The sequence below is a fragment of the Chiloscyllium plagiosum genome, chromosome 37, assembly GCF_004010195.1.
Source record: "Chiloscyllium plagiosum isolate BGI_BamShark_2017 chromosome 37, ASM401019v2, whole genome shotgun sequence".
Lineage (NCBI taxonomy): Eukaryota > Metazoa > Chordata > Chondrichthyes > Orectolobiformes > Hemiscylliidae > Chiloscyllium > Chiloscyllium plagiosum.
The window spans coordinates 2,857,458-2,876,021 of record NC_057746.1 but is presented as its reverse complement, the minus strand read 5'-3'; the positions used below and the strand labels follow the sequence as shown (position 1 = coordinate 2,876,021).

The 18,564-nt window shown below is 43.7% G+C and overlaps 1 protein-coding gene and 1 pseudogene across 4 annotated transcripts in view; both read right to left on the bottom strand.

Annotated features, from left to right (window-relative positions):
* LOC122541578 (zinc finger protein 271-like) overlaps positions 1 to 18,564 on the bottom strand; it is a 652,600-nt gene that overhangs the window by 484,293 nt on the left and 149,743 nt on the right. The gene's annotated exons all lie outside the window — the stretch shown is intronic.
* Positions 12,395 to 18,564, bottom strand: part of LOC122541199 — a 58,412-nt pseudogene continuing 52,242 nt past the window's right edge.

Below are 18,564 nucleotides of genomic sequence, written 5' to 3'. Positions count from 1 at the left end.
TTGGTAGCTGCTATGTTGGGTATGTAGTGCCCTTCATCTACCATTTCCACTCATCCCCATTTGAGCTGCTCAGGACTCACTCCAAAAGAGCTTTATCTGTATTTGAGCAGTTCCTAGCTGTATCCACCCTTTTCTATGGGACCGCCTGGCTGACCATCGAAGCCAGGCACCTGGCATCCCTCCTAGAGAAGGTGGCCTTTGACATCGCCTTAACCCTAAAGGAGATCAATGAGGAAATGTTTGCCCTTCACACAGTTGCCCTCCAGAACCGAACAGCGCTGGATTACCTATTGGCGGAGAAGGGGGGCACATTTGCCTTCATTGGCTCTGCCTGTTCCCCCAAATCCCTGATGCCAGTGAAAATATCACCAATCTTGCTGACCACATCCACGAGGCGGCCACTAGGCTTCATACTGCCAACTCCCTCGGGATCCTTGGACTTGGATGGGCGAATGGTTCGGGTCTTGGGGGAGTGCCATTGTTCAGGGTCTCATAATGCTGATTATTGCCCAGGTGGTCATCACGCTCCTGACTGTTTTCCTCAAACAGTGCTGCACACACTGCAGCTCATTGTTGCTACCCTCTACTCTGCCTATAGCCCAATTAGTTAAGGTTACCTTCCTGATAAGCCCTTGTGTCACCACTAAGTCTCTCAGCCCTAGGCCCTCAAGCTCTGGATTTGAGGAGGCTATCGGCTCGGAGTCCGAGGGTTACCCTGACTTAGAACCGCCCTCTCCGGATAACTCCCCTGGTCCGGGATACATTCCCCCTTTTGTTGAAGACCCGGACCTGCTTTTCTGATTTGAAAAGAAAAAGGAAGGGATTGTTGGGGAAAAGTTAACCTTATTTGCATGGAAGCCATTTTCCTAATCCAGCTGAGAAACCATTTTGTGTCCCCAGCCAGAACTTTGCTGGCTGTGCATTCCTTACTATGAGGTAATGTGGAAGGTAGGCCTTATCTTCCTAAGGTGCCAAGATAGTGTTTCCTCCCTTAGCTGAATTAGTCAATTAGACCCACTTCCTTCTCGAGTTATTGCCACTTCACGGTCATTCAGCTAATTAGGGATTTCTCTGCTTAGTGTAAGCAATATATGGAACTAGAACAGATGGCGATACCACTTGTGGAATGCATAATAGAGCCTTAGTTTTGAACTTAATGACTAACTTCTAATTTAGCACCAACTTGTAAGCATGCCAAACTGTGTGATTAACGATCAGCTCCTATCTGTTTTCTCTATATAAGCCTGTAGTATCCTGATGTACTTTGGAACAACACCGAGCCACAGTTAGGACAGTGAATTCCCCATGATGTATCGTGTAATAAACTAATCAGTTCGCAAGGTCTGTGTCTTGAGAGCTTTCTTCAACAGAAATATAGTGTTGTTCCTTCCATGTCTCTGGGTCAAAAACCTGAAATTCCTTCCCCAAGGACATTGTAGAACAACCCACAGCATGTGGGCTACACTGGTTCAAGAACGCAGCTCACCATCACCTACTCAAGAGCAACTTGGAGTAGACAATATATGCTGGTCAGCAATGATGTCCATTCCCCACAGGTGAAAATAAAAAGGATCTGCATTTGCTAAACTCAGGCAAAATATAATGTTAATGAATATACTTGAATTGTTTGATTACAAGTAAACTAACTCAATCATGATTTGTTGGTTTCTCCACTAATTCAACACAACTTCCACATAATCATGCAGCAGACTCTATTGAAATATTTCACTCTTATTCACAGTAGGGAACATCCTGACACATTTTCCTGAATCACCTTCTCCCTGTGACTAAGAAAATCCTTTGAAGGAAACAGTGGCATCTGTGCATAATCAGGAGCTTTTGTACATATTGATGTTTTCATTTGGTGATGTTTGATGATCAGGTCAAAGGTTAAGTTGACCGTCTTGAAATGATTGGCCTGATGATGGGAGAGGTTTTGAGAAAGACCGTGCTGAGACAGAAAGTGCTTTGGAATGACAGCCTCTTCGGTCCAAAGCCTCCATACCAACCAGATATCCTAACCTAATATAGTCCCATTTGCCAGCACCTGGCCCATATCCCTCTAACTCTGCCTATTCATATACCCATCCAGATGCATTTTCAAATGCTGTATCGGCAATTTCTATCCTTTTATCACTTAACAAATATCCTGAATATCTGTTCCTCTCACCAAAGTGATTAATTTAATATATCCCAATTCTGTTTTCTACTACCAAGTATTAACTAAAGTCCCAATACTTAATTCATGTCAGTACATTACCTCCCATAGCATGTGCTTTAATGTTGCCAACCAAACTTCCAAAAGCTGGAAATTTGAAAACCAGTGTATATTCCATCCAACGTATTTGGATCAATTCTGTGACAACACCAATCTCCAACAGGTTTATCAAAAATACATTTGTCAAGCTTGATTTCCCATTCACAAATCTATGCAGATAATGCCCAATCGGGTCATTGATATCAAATGTCCACTTACCATACCTATAATACATTCCAACATTTTCCTTGACACTGACGTACCAAGGTCTGTCGTTCCCACTTTTCTTTCTCCCTCCCATCTAAAACAGTGAGGTCACATTTTCAACCTGCCAATCTGCAGGAACTGTTACAGAATCTGTAAAAGTTTGGAGATGACTCCATAACTCCATTTTCAAAGTTTTCCAGGATGTAGAATATCAGGTTCCAGACTTATCAAACTTTGTCCTATTTATTTTGCCATTAAATCTCTTTTTTTGTAAATATATTTATTAGCAAATGTTTATAACTTTACAAACATATAAAATTATTGAAAAAAAACAATAACAAATATCAGTATAAAAAAAGAAAAAAAACCACAAATTACAATACAACTACTATCTACTAACTACTAACCTACCCTATAATACAAAGCAAACCCTAAGACTGTGCAAAGAAACAGCAAAAAAAAAGAAAGAAAAGCAAAAAAATACACAAAATACAGAACAGCTATGCTCGGCACAAAGCTCCCAAAGGAAAAGGAGCATTGTATATATACCCATATTAACTCAGGAGACCCCTCGTCCAGGGCCCAGGGCTTGACAAATCTAACCATCTTGGTTAAACAAATGCCCTAGTTAAGATAACTGACAAATCTGTTTCCAAATAACTCATGTAGGGCTGCTATGTCTTATAAAAATTGTCTGTTGTGTGGTGCACCATGTTTGTAAAAAAAGTCCAAGGGAATGTGCTCCGTAATTAATGTCTGCCATCCCAGCAAGACCAGCGGGTTCTCAACACCCAGTTCATCAGAATATTCTTCCGTGCACGCTATGCAAGAATATTAAATAGTTTCTTCCCAAGCCTGTCTAAAGATGGTAAATTCGGTAAACCTAAGAGGAGAGATATCGGGTCTACTTTGACTTCAGTCCTCAATACCTTCCCTGTCTCTCCCACCACAGCGCTCCAATCAACACGGAGCCTGTGGCATGTCCAGAAGCAATGGGTAAGAGTACTACATTATTTTATATTTGAGGCACACTGAAGATGTCCCTTTTTTAAACTTCGCAAGACAGTCTTGTGCCAGATGAGCCCTGTGCAGAACTTTTAACTGCGTAGCGCATGTCCTGTTACAAATTGAGATCTTTCGAGAATTCTCCCATGTTTCAGAAGAGATCTCCACTCCCACCTCTTGCTCCCAAACCTCACACAACCAGTTAATATCCTGCCAGGCCCTACCACCCAGCAGGCGATAGAGGGCACTAACCGAAAGGGTCCTTGTGGAACGTAGCAACAACCTCTCTGTATTGTGCTTATAGAGCTTAGTGAGAAGCGTAGTCATCCTCTGGATGAAATCCCTAACCTGAAAAAAATGGAAAAGGTCTCTGCTGGGCAACCCGTATTTGGGGCTCAGTTGCTCAAAAGACATCATAACCTCCCCATCAAACAAGTCTCCCAAACTAGAAACTCCTCTTGCTGCCCATAGTTTGAACCCTGAGTCCATCATCCCTGGTCGGAACCCTGGCATGCCAACTATAGGTGTAAGTGGTGAAGTCTTGGACGCATCGTCCTCCAAGCCTTGACTGAACTAATGACAATGGGGTTCAGGCAATGGTCCATGACTGTCCTCATCTTATCCATAAACAACAGGTTAATAAGAGGACACTTTGCTTGGGAGGCCTCGATATCCAGCCTTATTGAGTTTGGATCGTTAGCTACCCAATCACAGACAAAGGACAGCAGGGAACTCAACTGATACCTTCTGATGTCTGGGAAATCAACTCCTCCCCCTCCTTGAGGCAACTGCAATTTAGCAAGTTTGATGAGGGCCCTCCCACGATGTCAGACAAAGGAACCAAACCACCCCATAAGCTTCTGCAGCGTTGACCTGGGAAACATTACAGGGAGCATAAGCATGGGATAAAGCAAACGAGGAAGAACATTCATCTTAATGAGAGATATTCGGCCCAGCCATGAAATTGGAAGAGCCTCCCATCTCTGGAGATCTCGCCTAATATTGTCGAGCAAGTGAGCAAAGTTAGTCCGAAATAACAGATCAAACCTGGGGGTAATAAAAATGCCTAGGTATTGGAACCCTGCCTGTGACCACTTAAAAGGGAACTTAGGGCCACCTTCAACTTCTGGCACATCCTTAAGGTTCCCCAAAGGCATAGCCTCCGATTTTGCAAAGTTAATCTTATATCCTGAAATAGCCCCAAATGAATTGATACATTGTATCAAATGGGTACGGAGGTCATCGGGTTCAATAAAAACAGAAGGACATCATCCGCCTACGGTGTAATCTTGTGTGCCCTCGATCCCACTTCCGGAGCAGTTATGTGGACGTTCTGACGAATAGCCTCTGCAGCGGTTTATCACCAACATAAACAACAACGGTGAGAGGAGGCAGCCTTGCCGACTACCCCTACCAATCATAAAATTCCCAGACTTCACCCTGTTGGTGATGACCGCAGCCAGAGAGTAGCGATATAAAACCTCCACTCACCTAGCAAAGACTCCACCCAACCCAAACTGTTCTAAGACATAAAAAAGATACGGCCATTCCACCCTGTCAAATGCTTTCTCTGCATCTAAGGAAATCACCAACTCCTGAATTGATCGTTGCTGACAAACTTGGACCATATTCAGCAACCTTCTAATATTATTAGAGGACCTACGGCCCCTTATAAAACCTGTCTGGTCCTCTTTAATAATATAGGGCAACACCCTTTCCAATCTCAGCGCCAGGATCTTGGGACAGAATCTTAAAATCTGAATTTAATAGAGAGATGGGCCTGTATGAGACATAATCCTCAGGAACCTTCCCCTTCTTAAGAATTAGGTAAATATTAGCTTCTCTCAAAGATGGTGGTAGGCGTTCATGCATAAAGGAGTGATTGTACATCTCCAACATCAGCCCTGACAGAATCCCTATAAACTCCTTATAAAACTCACCCTGAAGACCATCAGGGCCAGGCGCATTCCCACTCTGACTTTGCCTAGCTGCCTCCTGTATTTCTTGAACTGTCAAGGGGGCATTAAGGAGAGAGGCCTGTTCCAAGGTTTCCCCTGGAAGGTCCAGTTTCTTAAAAAGGTCTCCATTTTAGCCCTCCCGTCCTCACAACCTTCAGCCCGATACAATTCAGAGTAAAAGCTCTGAAAAACCTCATTAATCTTTTTAGCATTGTATGTAAGGATCCCGACGCTGCCTCTGATTGCAGTAATGCATTGGGGAGCATGTTTTTTCCTCGTCAGGGTCGCTAAATATTTCCCTAGCCTATCCCCAAATTCGAACAGCCTTTGTCTAGCAAAAGCAAGTTCTTTCTTTGCATTTTGTGTCAGTATTGAATTCAAGGCAGCCCAGAGGGTCATGATCCACGGTAGATTAGTCACCGAAGGCTGTACAAAATGTGCCACCTCGGCGGCTTTCAACTGTGTCTCAAGTAGATGCTGCTGTTCCTCCTTCTGTCATTTCCGGCTAGCGAATAGGAAATAGCTAATCCCCTAGCAAAGGCCTTAGCAGTCTCACTTAGCATAGATGAACTACTAGCTGTGCCTGAGTTGATAGTCAAGAATTCCTGAAACTCCTTCAAAACGTATTCCACAAATTTGGAATCCTTAAGGAGAAAAGGGTCCAAACGCCAGTGCCACAAACCTAGCCCCTCACTCTTGGCCTTAACCTCCAAATACACTGCTGCACGATCAGAGATAGCTATATTCCCAATTTTACAACCCATAATCGAATCCAGAAGAGCCAAGGGAGCCAGAAAGAGGTCAATCCTCATGTGACATTTATGTGGGTTTGAAAAAAAGGTGAAGTCTCTGCCAGTAGGGTGAAGACATCTCCAAATATCCACCAGCCCCAACTCCTCGCATAAGTCAACCACCTGCTTGGCCTGTGAAGAAATAGTTGGGGGCCCACAAGACATCCTGTCCACTGTCGGATCCAAAAGACAATTAAAAAAAAACTCTATAATAATGTGCCGTGTTCCAAAAGCACTCAACTTAGAGAATGCACTAATCAAAAATTTGAAGGGATGCACCGGAGGACAGTAGACATTTAAAATGCCATATTCCTCCCCATGTATCAGGGCTTTAGGTATCACAAACCGTCCCTGCTCATCTTTCACCTGCTCTAATAATGTGAATGGAAGATTTTTTTGGATAAGTACTGCCACTCCCCTACTTTTAGTAGGAAAGGATGAAAAGAATACATGGTCATAACCCCCCTGTTGTAATTTCAGGTGTACCCCATCATCAAGATGGGTTTCCTGCAACAAAGTGATATCAACCCTTTCCCTCTTAAGGATAGAAAGCACTTGGCAATATTCCCTTTCAGAGACCCTTGAACCCCTGGGAGGGAGAACCCTGCTTACAAAGCGTCGAGCATAAGTAAATAAAGACTCATAGATTCGAAGAACTACATATACAAAAACTACTCTATCATAACTATAAACTATTACTACCAAAAAACTATAAAATAAAGCAACTATAAATCCTTGAATGGAAGACTCTGCCCCCTGTCCATCACCCTACCCATCCCCTCCTTCACATCTCCTTCAAACCCAAACTGTGCCCCAGCCTTAGGCCCGAAAAAAAACAAGAGATGATCCTTAAATCAACAAAAAAAAGACCAAGTCAGGATGAGCACTCCACCCATCCCTGGCTTCATGTCACCCCCACTTGTGACTAAAAGAGAAACAGAAGAAACAAAAAAAAGGGGAGAAACAACAAAGAACACCCATAAAATTTCCCATCAGAAAATCCAGTTATTAAATTAAAGGAACAACTTATTCCAAGATCTTTTCCCCCTTTCCAAAAAAGAAATTATTAGGGAGAAAGAAAGGAATTTTAAAAAAAGGGAAAACATGGGGAAAGATAGAAAAGAGAACAAACATTAACCATATTCTACAGGCCAATCCATCTATTTTAAAGTGTCTACAAAGTTTTCAGCTTTATCCGCTGAGTCAAATGTATAAACTGAGTCCTCGTGGCTGAAATGGAGCACTGCGGGGTATCTCATGGAGTACTGGATGCCCAGATTCCTCAGCCACTTCACTCCATTGAAGGACTTCCTCTTGGCGGCCATGGATGCGATAGGTTGAACCTGGACACAAATCTCACCACGGATTTCCTCAATCGCAGCCCTAACTTTTAAGATAAGTCTCTCCATTGCCGCAGTCAATTCCTGAGGGGGGTCAGGAGAGGCTGCTGCTGCTGGAGTCTCTGGTGTGGTAGGTGCTGTAGGGGAGTATCCTCCCTGCTGCTGTTTGCTTGTTCCTTTTCCCTTTGACATCCTTCCCACTCCCAGATATTAACAAATATGTGTTCTGTCAGGTTTTAAACTAATAATTCCACCACATAAGTTGGCCAGGGATGGCAAAAAACACCAGTATGCCTTGGCTGTTAGGCAGAGCTGTCCACAGCAGTTATACAGAATCGCCGCCATCTTGTTGAGTCCCGTGCCATTAAATCTTCTTCTGAACACTGTTAGCATATATAATCAGTAAGGATGATGAGAACTGGGATATGGAATTATTTGGACATTTTGGATTCAATGATGTTAGAGTGCTACGTATTTTTATTGGAGTTGTGTTCAGCAATAATTACTGAGGTCAAACATTTAATGTGCTTAGGTCACCCACGAGTTTTCTTAAAATCAGGTGACTTTGGAAAAGCATTGGAGGAAATTAAAGTTAAAAAATAAAGCTCTCTGCCTAAAGTACTTGGAAAAAAATCTATAGCTTAGTAGCTGATCTTGAGAGACCTAGAACCCTGTATGTTCACTGAGCAACACAATTTTAGAATCCCTGTGTATGGAGAGGCTACTCGGCCAATTGTTTCTGTTCCCACCTGATCTATCACATAATCCCATATTTATCATGGCGACCTAGCCTGCAAATCTTTGGTCTGTGGGAGGAAACAGGAGCACCTGGAGTAAATACACAAAGACACACGGAGAACATCCAAACACCGTACAGTCACACAAGGCTGAAATTGAACCAAGTTCGTGGTGTTGTGAGACATCAGTGCTAACCACGAAGCCAGCATTACACTCACTCTTGTGGAGTTGGTTTACATTTTTGCAAGTTACCTCAGAGTTTCAGAAAACAGCATCTTTAATTCCCTCAAAGTCTGAAACCTGAACTGTTATCTTCACACAAAAAACTATATCTGACTGGCTTCATGTTTAAACTGATTTGTCTGAATATATTCTGTTAGATCACATAGTTTTCAGTGAGAGTCTGGAGTCCGGTGGTAGGTTCAGACAATCTTTACTGTGACACAACTTTGTTACAGCTTCACATCTTCATGGTGACAAGGTGCACAAAAAGTTTCCAAGTAGCGTATGTTATACAGCTCCAGCTCATAGCACACAACCACTGCACCGCCCCCCCCCCCCCCCCGCCAACATACTACTGGTCAGCAGAGCAGAGTTGTCCAACTATGATTGGATCCTTGGTACAGCAATTTATATCAGCAATTTGCGTCCATAATTTACTTGCTGTCATCTCCTGATTGGTGTGTTCTGGTTCACAAAAAGTTTATCTATTGATCATAACTTTAATTTACTTAACCCAACTGAAATTACTAAGGGTGGCAAACTCTATGTACAATAGCTTGCATATTCTCTATCAGGTAGTTCCTGTATCTATGATTCATTTCTCCCTGGCTTACACATTGTGTGCACGGTGCAGAAAAGGCCCACCGGAAATGTCAAAGCATCTCACCTGCAGAGTAGCAGCTGCAGCTGCCTGTTGCCAGCAACATTTAACTAACAGAAACAAACAATACAAAATGAGAATTACTTCGAGTAACACTATACCCTGCACCAGTGATGACCTCAGTGAGCCCAGCCAGATAAGGCTTGAGATGGGGCTTGACTGAGTTCGTCCATCTCTTTCGGATATGTGCTGCTAAATCAGTGATCCCATCAGAATTGTCTGGGATATAAATACACCATTCAGCCCCAATTAGGATACAAGTGCCTCCCCTTTCAGCCAGTATTGAATCAATAGCTAGTCTGTTCTACAGCGCGGTTTCATGGATGGCTACCATTTCAGCGTTTATTTTATCCTTTGTAATGTCATTGGCCATCTGTTCCAGAGCAGCTACCATGTTGAGATTCCCTCGTCAGTTTTGCGGTCCCATTCCAAGGGAACAAGATGCCAAAGAATCTGCTTCTGTCATGACCCTTGTGAATCGTTGCTGTCAGGGTATCCCAGATAGAGAGAATGTTTGACAAACAAAGGAACAAGATAACTCAAACAACTCAGTCCCATCCATGATGAGGGTAACCAGGCAACAGCCTTACAGTCGCAAACAAATTAACTGCCATTATCAGGAGTAAACCCAATTATTATCTCAGGATACCCCACCTTTGCTGGTGAGGTTTTGGAATGTCAGGAAGGTAGAGTAACATCTTAGGTTACATTCCAATATTGGGAAAACGTGCTGTATCCCATCTCCTGTGCTCCAGTCTGGGTTTTACATAAACATATCCCTCCTGATCATCTCCCATTTCTGAAGGTGTTAGTAAGGGTCAAGAAAGGACATCATTGTGAAGTGTTGTAATTAGGCAGATACCACCTCTGAAAGGCAGTCAGGTTGTTACCGTCAACTCCCACTGCTCTCGGGAGGTCAGTCATGCGCACCCTATATGCCCTTGTCTCTGCTAAGGACTGCCATGTCAGTCATGCCAAAACCTAAGGAGACTTTCTGGCAAATTATCAATTCTGGCATTTAGATGTATTCAAAGTGATAAGTCTTAAGGAACATTCCTTTTCAAGTGGATGAATACGTGGGAGCACGCCCAATAACTGGAAACATTAGCTTGTTTGTAAAAGGTATAGGAGATAAAGGTGTAATTCCCTTTTCCTTCATCTCCCTCCTGATGAAAGGGATAAGTAAGCAAAAATTCAAAATACACACAGTTAGTAGTATAATGTACTTCCACATTTTGAATGAAACATTATAGTCCTTAGTGCTCTTTTAATATGTGATGCATGTATCCAAGCTTTCTTCTTTTGGACTTTTACTCTGTGTTGTGTGGTCAGCAACACTTGAAAGGGTCCTTCCCACCTGGCTCCCAAAGGCTCCTTATGTATTTTCTTAATTTAAAGCCAAAACCCCAGGATGACATCATGACCTTCCTCTGATCAATCACCACAGGTTGCCGATACATGTCAGGAGGTAGAACCGACAGTATTGGTCAGATCTTTCTATTCTTGACAGTCGGACGCCTGGTCACATTCAGTTTTCACACCGGCTACACAGAGCTGTTGGAGGAACTGTGTGTTTTCACCAGTACATCTTGTTCTTCTAGTTGTTAGATGACGGGCAAGATTCCCACATTTGAAGCTGGGCTGGTGGGATATTGGTGCATGGGGTGATGACACCAGTAAACAATTTGGGTTCCATCCGGAGTAGGCCGCAATTGTTCTTGTTCTTTGCCCAGAGTGAGTGTTCTTTCAGTTCTTTTCTCAAATGTCTCATGGACCATGTCACCCAGCCATCCTCAGAATGCAATGAGGAATTTATCTGGATCAATACATCCTTACCCAAGAGAGGGCCTATCAGGCCCACCTAAATGGATGCAGTTAATTCATATGGACCAAGTTCTATTGATACTGGACGTCTTCTTTTAATGGTCAGGCCTTCACCCCCAGCACTGCGGGCTGATCGTATTTTACCATCCAAAGGCAAAGAATTTCCAAAACATAGCCACAAAGAAGTCAATTCTGCCCATGTCCAGGAGAGAGTCTGTATCTTGATTGACCACCCTCATAAGTATATACATTCCATCTCCTCATTGTACTAGTGCAAGGACAGGTGCAGATAGGGAAAGGGCAGACTCAGCTAGTTTTTTTGTCAAATTAAGCAACTATTTTTGTTGTACTTTGGAGAGCTGTTTAAACCTCTCTAAGTGATGAGGGGCCTGTTTTTTAGGGGTTGCCCTCCAGACGTTGACATCTCAGCCTCTTTGTTACGAAAAAAGAGGGACATTGGGCCAAGATATGTAGGGCAAACAGACACTTCCAGGAGTTCTTCTGGATAATTGTTTGCCTGGTTCTCTGGAATTCCCTCCAGCAATCTGCAAGGTCCTAACTTTAGCTCCCATTTCCCTATCCAATCGGTTGCATCAGTCCACCACGTTCACATACGTTATTCCTCTGCCTTCTTAGTCTGGTAGAGATATCTTCATTATGTTTGCCCACTACAGAAACAGCTCTCAGGGGACCAATGCTACTCGTATCCATTTCCTCAAGTCCCCCCCTTACTGATCCCTGGGTGCTCTAACTAAACACTTTGAAAATACTCGTCGAATTCCAATACTTCTTCAGGTTCCCTGTGTGCTGACAGGCTGCAAATTTCCCTCACTCTGACTTTACAGTCCGAATTCCTATAACCAATGTTTTATCTTTTCCCGTCTGGCCTCTATCTGTTGCTCATCATTCCATAGGACCTCTTGTACCCTCCTATCCAATATCCTCTCTTCTCAGCTAGGTAAAAATATAGTCAGAGTCGGAACCCCACCCAATGGTTGGGGTCTTTCAAACGTTCCCATATTTTCAACTCTCCCTTTTCAGAAGTGGTAGTTTAGATTTAGATTACTTACAGTGTGGAAACAGGCCCTTCGGCCCAACAAGTCCACACCGACCCTCCAAAGAGCAACCCACCCAGACCCATTACCCTACACCTAACACTACGGGCAATTTTAGCATGGCCAATTCACCTAACCTGCACATCTTTGGACTGTGAATGGAAATCAGAACACCCAGAGGAAACCCACGCAGACACAGGTAGAATGTGTAAACTCCACACAGACAGTTGCCTGAGGTAGAATGTGTAAACTCCACACAGACAGTTGCCTGAGGTGGGAATTGAACCTGGGTCTCTGGCGCTGTGAGGCAGCAGTGCTAACCACTGTGCCACCGTGCTGCCCTAGTCTTTGGACCATTTATAAATTTTCTCAGGAGCTGTTGGCTTATGATTGGAGAAGTTTGGAATATCCATGTGTGACCGTGACCACCCCATTGTTATTCTTTGTTTCTTCAGATTTAACTTTAGCTTGGCTTGTTTTCAACGGGGCGAGCCTTGGGCCACCTTCTTCTCTGGAATGACTGGAGGAATCTGAATCTGTTTCTAAACCCGCTTCATGTCACTGTTCACTTCCTAGCTGAGTTAAGCAGGGGCATCCTGGCTAAAATCCAGTGCATTTCCCATTGACTGTTAATCATGTTACCAATTCTTCACAAACTGCTTCCAGTTGGCTCTTGGTACTGGTCACATCACACTCACAATATGAACCCATGATGATTTTGTTTCACGGTTGGACTTGAGGACCAAGGACCACCTCACTTATTCTTTGTCCTTCCTATGGGTCGCTTTTCCCCAGACCCTTCAAAAGTCATCCAGGGACCACTGGAGAGTTTGAAGATCGCATGGAGGAGAGACTGAATCTAGACAATCAACCACTATTCTGGAGCTGGTCTATATTTTTGCAGAAATCTCACAAAGTTTCAGAAAACAACATCTTTAACAGTTCAGATTTCGGATTGTGAGAGTGTTATCGCCATTCAAAAAACTACATCTGACTGACTTCACATTTGAACTAAGTCTGTCTGAAAGATAGTCTATCATTCAACAGACGTCAGCAATTCAATCTTGTTGACAAGAAGCTCGGAAAGAAGTTAACGCATTTTATTGTGAAAGTCTGGATCTTTGACAGGATAACACTTTTCACAAACATCATACTTGAAGAGTTTCGACTCTCTGACAATCACATGGTACTTCAAGACATATAAGATTATCACAAAACTCGCATGTGGAGAGATCCTTTCTTGTGTGGATCCTCTGATTCATAGCAATGATTTGGTGGATCAAGAGGTTCTATGACCACCAGAATGACTGGTCTCACACACCCTACAGTGGAAGATTTGCCCCATGTGAATCTTCTGGTTTGAGAATGCCCCAAGATGTCACAAAACCTTTGTTGAAATTTAAGCCACAAGATTTATTTTCCTGTGTGCAGCTTCAGATGTACTGCCAGGCTGCATTATCTTGTGAAAGTTTTAACACACATCTCTCCTTTTAAGGCTTTCTAATTATCATGAACCTTCTGATGTCTCAGGCAACTGCTAAATACGGCAACAGCCTCCTCACAAATCTCACATTGGAATGGTTGCTCCCCAGTGTGCAAACGTTTGTGTGCTCGAAAACCAGATGACCGCAAAAATGATGTATTACACTGATCACATGTGAATCGTTTGTGCCCTATGTGAAAGCGTTGATGTTTGCGGAGGATCGATGAGTCTGAGAATGATATGTCACACACTTCACATGTGAAAGGTTTCTCCCCAGTATGAATGCATTGGTGAATGCGAAGCTGAGAAGAATACGAGAATGATTTGTCACAGATCTCACATTTCAATGGTTTGTCCCCAGCGTGCAAACGTTCGTGTCTATGAAGACCTGATGACTGTGGCATCGATTTGTCACAGACCTCACAAATGTTTTTTTTCCCAAGTGTGCAAATGTTCGTGTGCACAAAGACCAGATGATCGTGCGTATGATTTATTACACTGCTCACACACGAGGTTTTTCCCGTGTGAACGTGTCGATGTTTGTGAAGGGACGATGATGCTGAGAATGATTTGTCATACACTTCACATATGAATGGTTTTCCCCCAGTATGAATGCGTTGGTGTAAGCGAAGGTGAGATGAATGTGAGAATGATTTGTCACAGATCTCACATGTGAATGGTTTCTCCACAGTGTGAATGCATTGATGCAGTCGGAGATGTGCCGTCTGCGTGAATGATTTTTCACACACGCAACAAGTGAACGGCTTTTCTCCTGTGTGAATATGTTGGTGGGACAGAAAGGTTGTGGACGTTGCAAAAGCTTTATCACAAACTTCACATTTGAACAGTTTCTCCCCTGTGTGAATGTATTGGTGTATGCGGAGGTGCGATGGCTTGGAGTATGATTTGTTGCACACCTCACACATGAAAGGTTTCTTCCTGTGATGGATACTTTGGTGTTTCGTAAGCATCGACTGCCAAATATTGGTTACAGTGCCCAACCTTCAGTGTTGAGCAATGCTGTGAAGAGACTGGATGTCTTCCAATACTTGTGCAGTTGTTACTTGGGGAATGGTCAGGATCTACCTGCAATGTATATCCTCCCTGTATTCTCCGTTGGAGTACTGTGCAATTGTTCTGTAAAACAGAAAAATGAAAGTGAGGGTACTTTTGCTACATTGTCAATGGAAGGGTTTTGTCAAGTGAGAATCATGGCTTCTGATCTGACTTCAGAGAGCCTTTTCTCTCACAATCAGCTTCTCATCTGCTCAGTAATAGTGGAACTGAATTCTTGGGTGCCTGGCTCAAGGAGTCACATGACCAGAGATTCGAAAGTGCTCACCAGTACCATGGCCTTCAGAGTTTATACCGCTGGTGCCCTATCAAAAGTTGTTTCATACCACCTCAGTCACTGCAACCAGAAGCTGTCCTTTACTCTCTGGAGTTTGACCGTTATCACCAGAGGAAAGGAATCTTGTTCCTGCATGACAGACAGGTACCTGGGGGTCTTTGTGGTTGGGTTGGCAGAGAGGATGACAGTCCTTTTACCTGGGGTCTACCATAGGAGCCACAGCACCAGCCCAAGCCCGCCAGGACACAAATTGTAGTAGAGGTTGATGAGGCATCCTGGTGTCCAACGGAATATCCAGCACTGCAGGAGAAACATCATTGTTCTTCTCAGCTCCCCAAGGTTAAGTGTCTCCATCTTCTCTCAACACTTCACACTCGCAGAATCACCAGTCAATCTAACTCTGCCACTGCATATGCCTCTCACCCAAGGTTCACAGAATACATGTCTCAATATAAGGGCAGCATGGTGGCACAATGGTTAGCATTGCTGCCTCACAGCTCCAGAGACCCGGGTTCAATTCCCGCCTCAGGCAACTGTCTGTCTGTGTGGAGTTTGCACATTCTCCCAGTGTCTGCGTGGGTTTCCTCCAGGTGCTCTGGTTTCCTCCCACATTCCAAAAGTGTGCAGGTTAGGTGAATTGGCCATGCTGAATTGTCCGTAGCGTTAGGTGTAGGGGAATGGGTCTGGGTGGGTTACTCTTCGGAAAGTCGGTGTGGATTTGTTGGGGTCTGGGTGGGTTACTCTTCGGAAAGTCGGTGTGGATTTGTTGGGCTGAAGGGCCTGTTTCCACACTCTAAGTAATCGGATCTATTATGCCCATTCTCACCAATCCCATCATCCCATAATGCTAACCCTTCTGGCCCTCTGCATTTTACTACTATCTCACTGGTGATACTTCACTACCTCTCCAACTCATACATCACCACAAATGGCTTTACCATCGATTTCAATCATACTCAATTCTTCCCTTTATTTCATTGATGAAGACTGGATCATGATGAGGGAAGCAAGCAGTTAGGTTGGATGGGATGGCCTTTGGAAGATAAATGCAGTCTCAATAAGCCGAATGGCCTCTTTACTCATTGTAGGAATTCCATGAACTCAGCAGGTCTGGCAAAATCTGCAGAGAGAAAAACACAGAGTCAATGTTTCAAGTTCAGTGACAGTTCTGAAGGATCACTTGACTTGAAACAGTAACTGATTTCTCTCCACAGATGCAATGCAATTGGAAGCAATTTCTGTTTTTGTTTAGAACATACTGCAGGTTTGACTTGAGTAAACAGGACACTATAAACTGACAGGTCCACCCCATGACTGTTCAGTTCTGCCCCATGACAAACCGCCTACCTCATCCTCTGCATTAAAACAAAATACAGGCCACAGAGAACCAACAACCTGTAACTGAGCATTAAAAGTCTCTACTTTAAGACAACTACCTTACAGTGGGTAGCCGTTTGTAAGGCAGTGCTGAAGTCAATGAGTTCAAAGTGAAAGTGAGGATGTCAGAAAAATCGAAACCCCATGTCATGCTTTGAAGTTATAGTACTCAACACTGAATTGTGGAGAGAATAATTTACCTTAACAGGAAGTGAGCTGTTATACCCTGAGCTTATGTTTTGCATTGTCACAGGAGGCAGAGAACAGAAATGATTAACAAATGAAAAGATGCGAATGAAAACGTTTTTATATGGTGAGTGGTCATGATCTGGAATGCACAGCCTGATAGAAGGTGAAGATTGATTCACTTGAAAAGCTTCAAAAGAAAACTGTAGAATTTATTTGAAGAAAAATACCGTGCAGGCCACAGAGAGAGAAGTTGAACGAGTGGGATTGACCAAGTAGCTCTTGCACAAATGCAACTGGCAGTACCGCCCCTCCTTGTGCCCTAAGCCAATGATCTTTTTGTTTCACCTATTTTGTCATTACACACCTCTGGAACAGGTGGGACTCCTGGTCCAGAGGTAGAGACACTACCACTGTGTCCCAAGAGGGCCCCTAAAATTGTCGTTCCCAGCCTGAACCCAACTCCTCCCACAGTGGGGAGGAGCAACAGTACAAGGAGCAAAAGAGCTAGAGTAGGAGCAATGAGGAGAGCATTGGACTACTTGAGTCTGGAGCCCACAAGGTATGGATGAGAGTTCAAACCACAAATAAGCTTAGGTAGAGCAACACTGGCCTCTCCTGAAAGTGAATCTCACACATTTTTCTCTTTGTGGTGTTCCTGACCAACATTGGGAAACGACAGAGAATGCTTCATCGAATCAGACACAGTCCCAGCATAGTCCAATACAAAAGAAATATGGTAGAGCTGCATTGATAGAGGAGCTGTCTTTCAGGTGACATCTCAAATGAGGCCCCTCCCTTCTTTCCAAGATGAGGGTAAAAGAAACCACAGCATGATTTTGAATAACAGGGGAGTTATCCCTGGTGTCCTGGCCAACAGTAATCATGAATCAATACCATTAAAAAAAATCGTTGTCTGGATATTATCACATTACTGTTTGTGGGAGTTTGCTATGTGCAGACTTGGCTGCCAGTTTTCCTCAAAAAAACCCTTCAGGACATCAGGTTGTTCTGAAAAGCTCTATATAAATTTATGTCTTCTGTTTACTTCTCCCCTGAGGAGGCTATCGATATTGAGTGAGCTTGCATGGATCTGAAAAGACAGGCAGTATCCCAATCCCAACACACAGAACTGACCTTTCACTGTCCACAGGATAATAAACAGCTCCCAAAACACACACAATCAGGAAGAATCCTCAGACACTCAACACCTACCAATAACGGCACCTCGCCTTCTCAAATTCAGGAATCAGCCACCAACAAAACTCAACATGTAAATCAGAATGGAAATACTTCCAATAAACACATTCAGTATCCAACACAGCTCCAAGCAGCACAAAGCACCGAGTAAACAGCTCTCTCAGCTGGATCTTCTCACACAGCATAAGATTTAGATTAGATTAGATTACAGTGTGGAAACAGGCCCTTCGGCCCAACAAGTCCACACCGACCCGCCGAAGCGAAACCCACCCATACCCCTACATTTACCCCTTACCTAACACTACAGGCAATTTAGTATGGCCAATTCACCTGACCCAGCACATCTTTGGATGGTGGGAGGAAACCCACGCAGACACGGGGAGAACGTGCAAACTCCACACTGTCAGTCGCCTGAGGCGGGAATTGAACCCGGGTCTCTGACGCTGTGAGGCAGCAGTGCTAACCACTGTGCCACCTTGCCGCCCATAAGGGAAATTTCCACCTCTGATTGCCCATAGGATAGTCAGACTGCCTGAAGATTGGTGTGGATATTATGGGATACAATTTGTATAAAAGCTGCTCCTTCACTCACCATTTCCTCACTTGGTTTTCAGTCCCTATAGGAAGTGAACCAGCTCTGGAAGAGGAAGAGGAGACAATGGGCAGAGTGGGTGGGCTCTCTGATTGACGTCTCTCACAGTCAATCCAAATATTTCTAATTTGGAGATGCCGGTGTTGCTTCCAATTAAACCTGTTGGACTATAACCTGGTGTTGTGTGATTTTTAACCGAATATTTCTGGAGCAACATGAATTTCCGGAAATTTGAGAAATGGAGGTGACTTTGAGCAGCAGATCAGGTGGGGATTTAAACTTGTTATTGTCCCATCTGAATAAAACCTCACTTATTG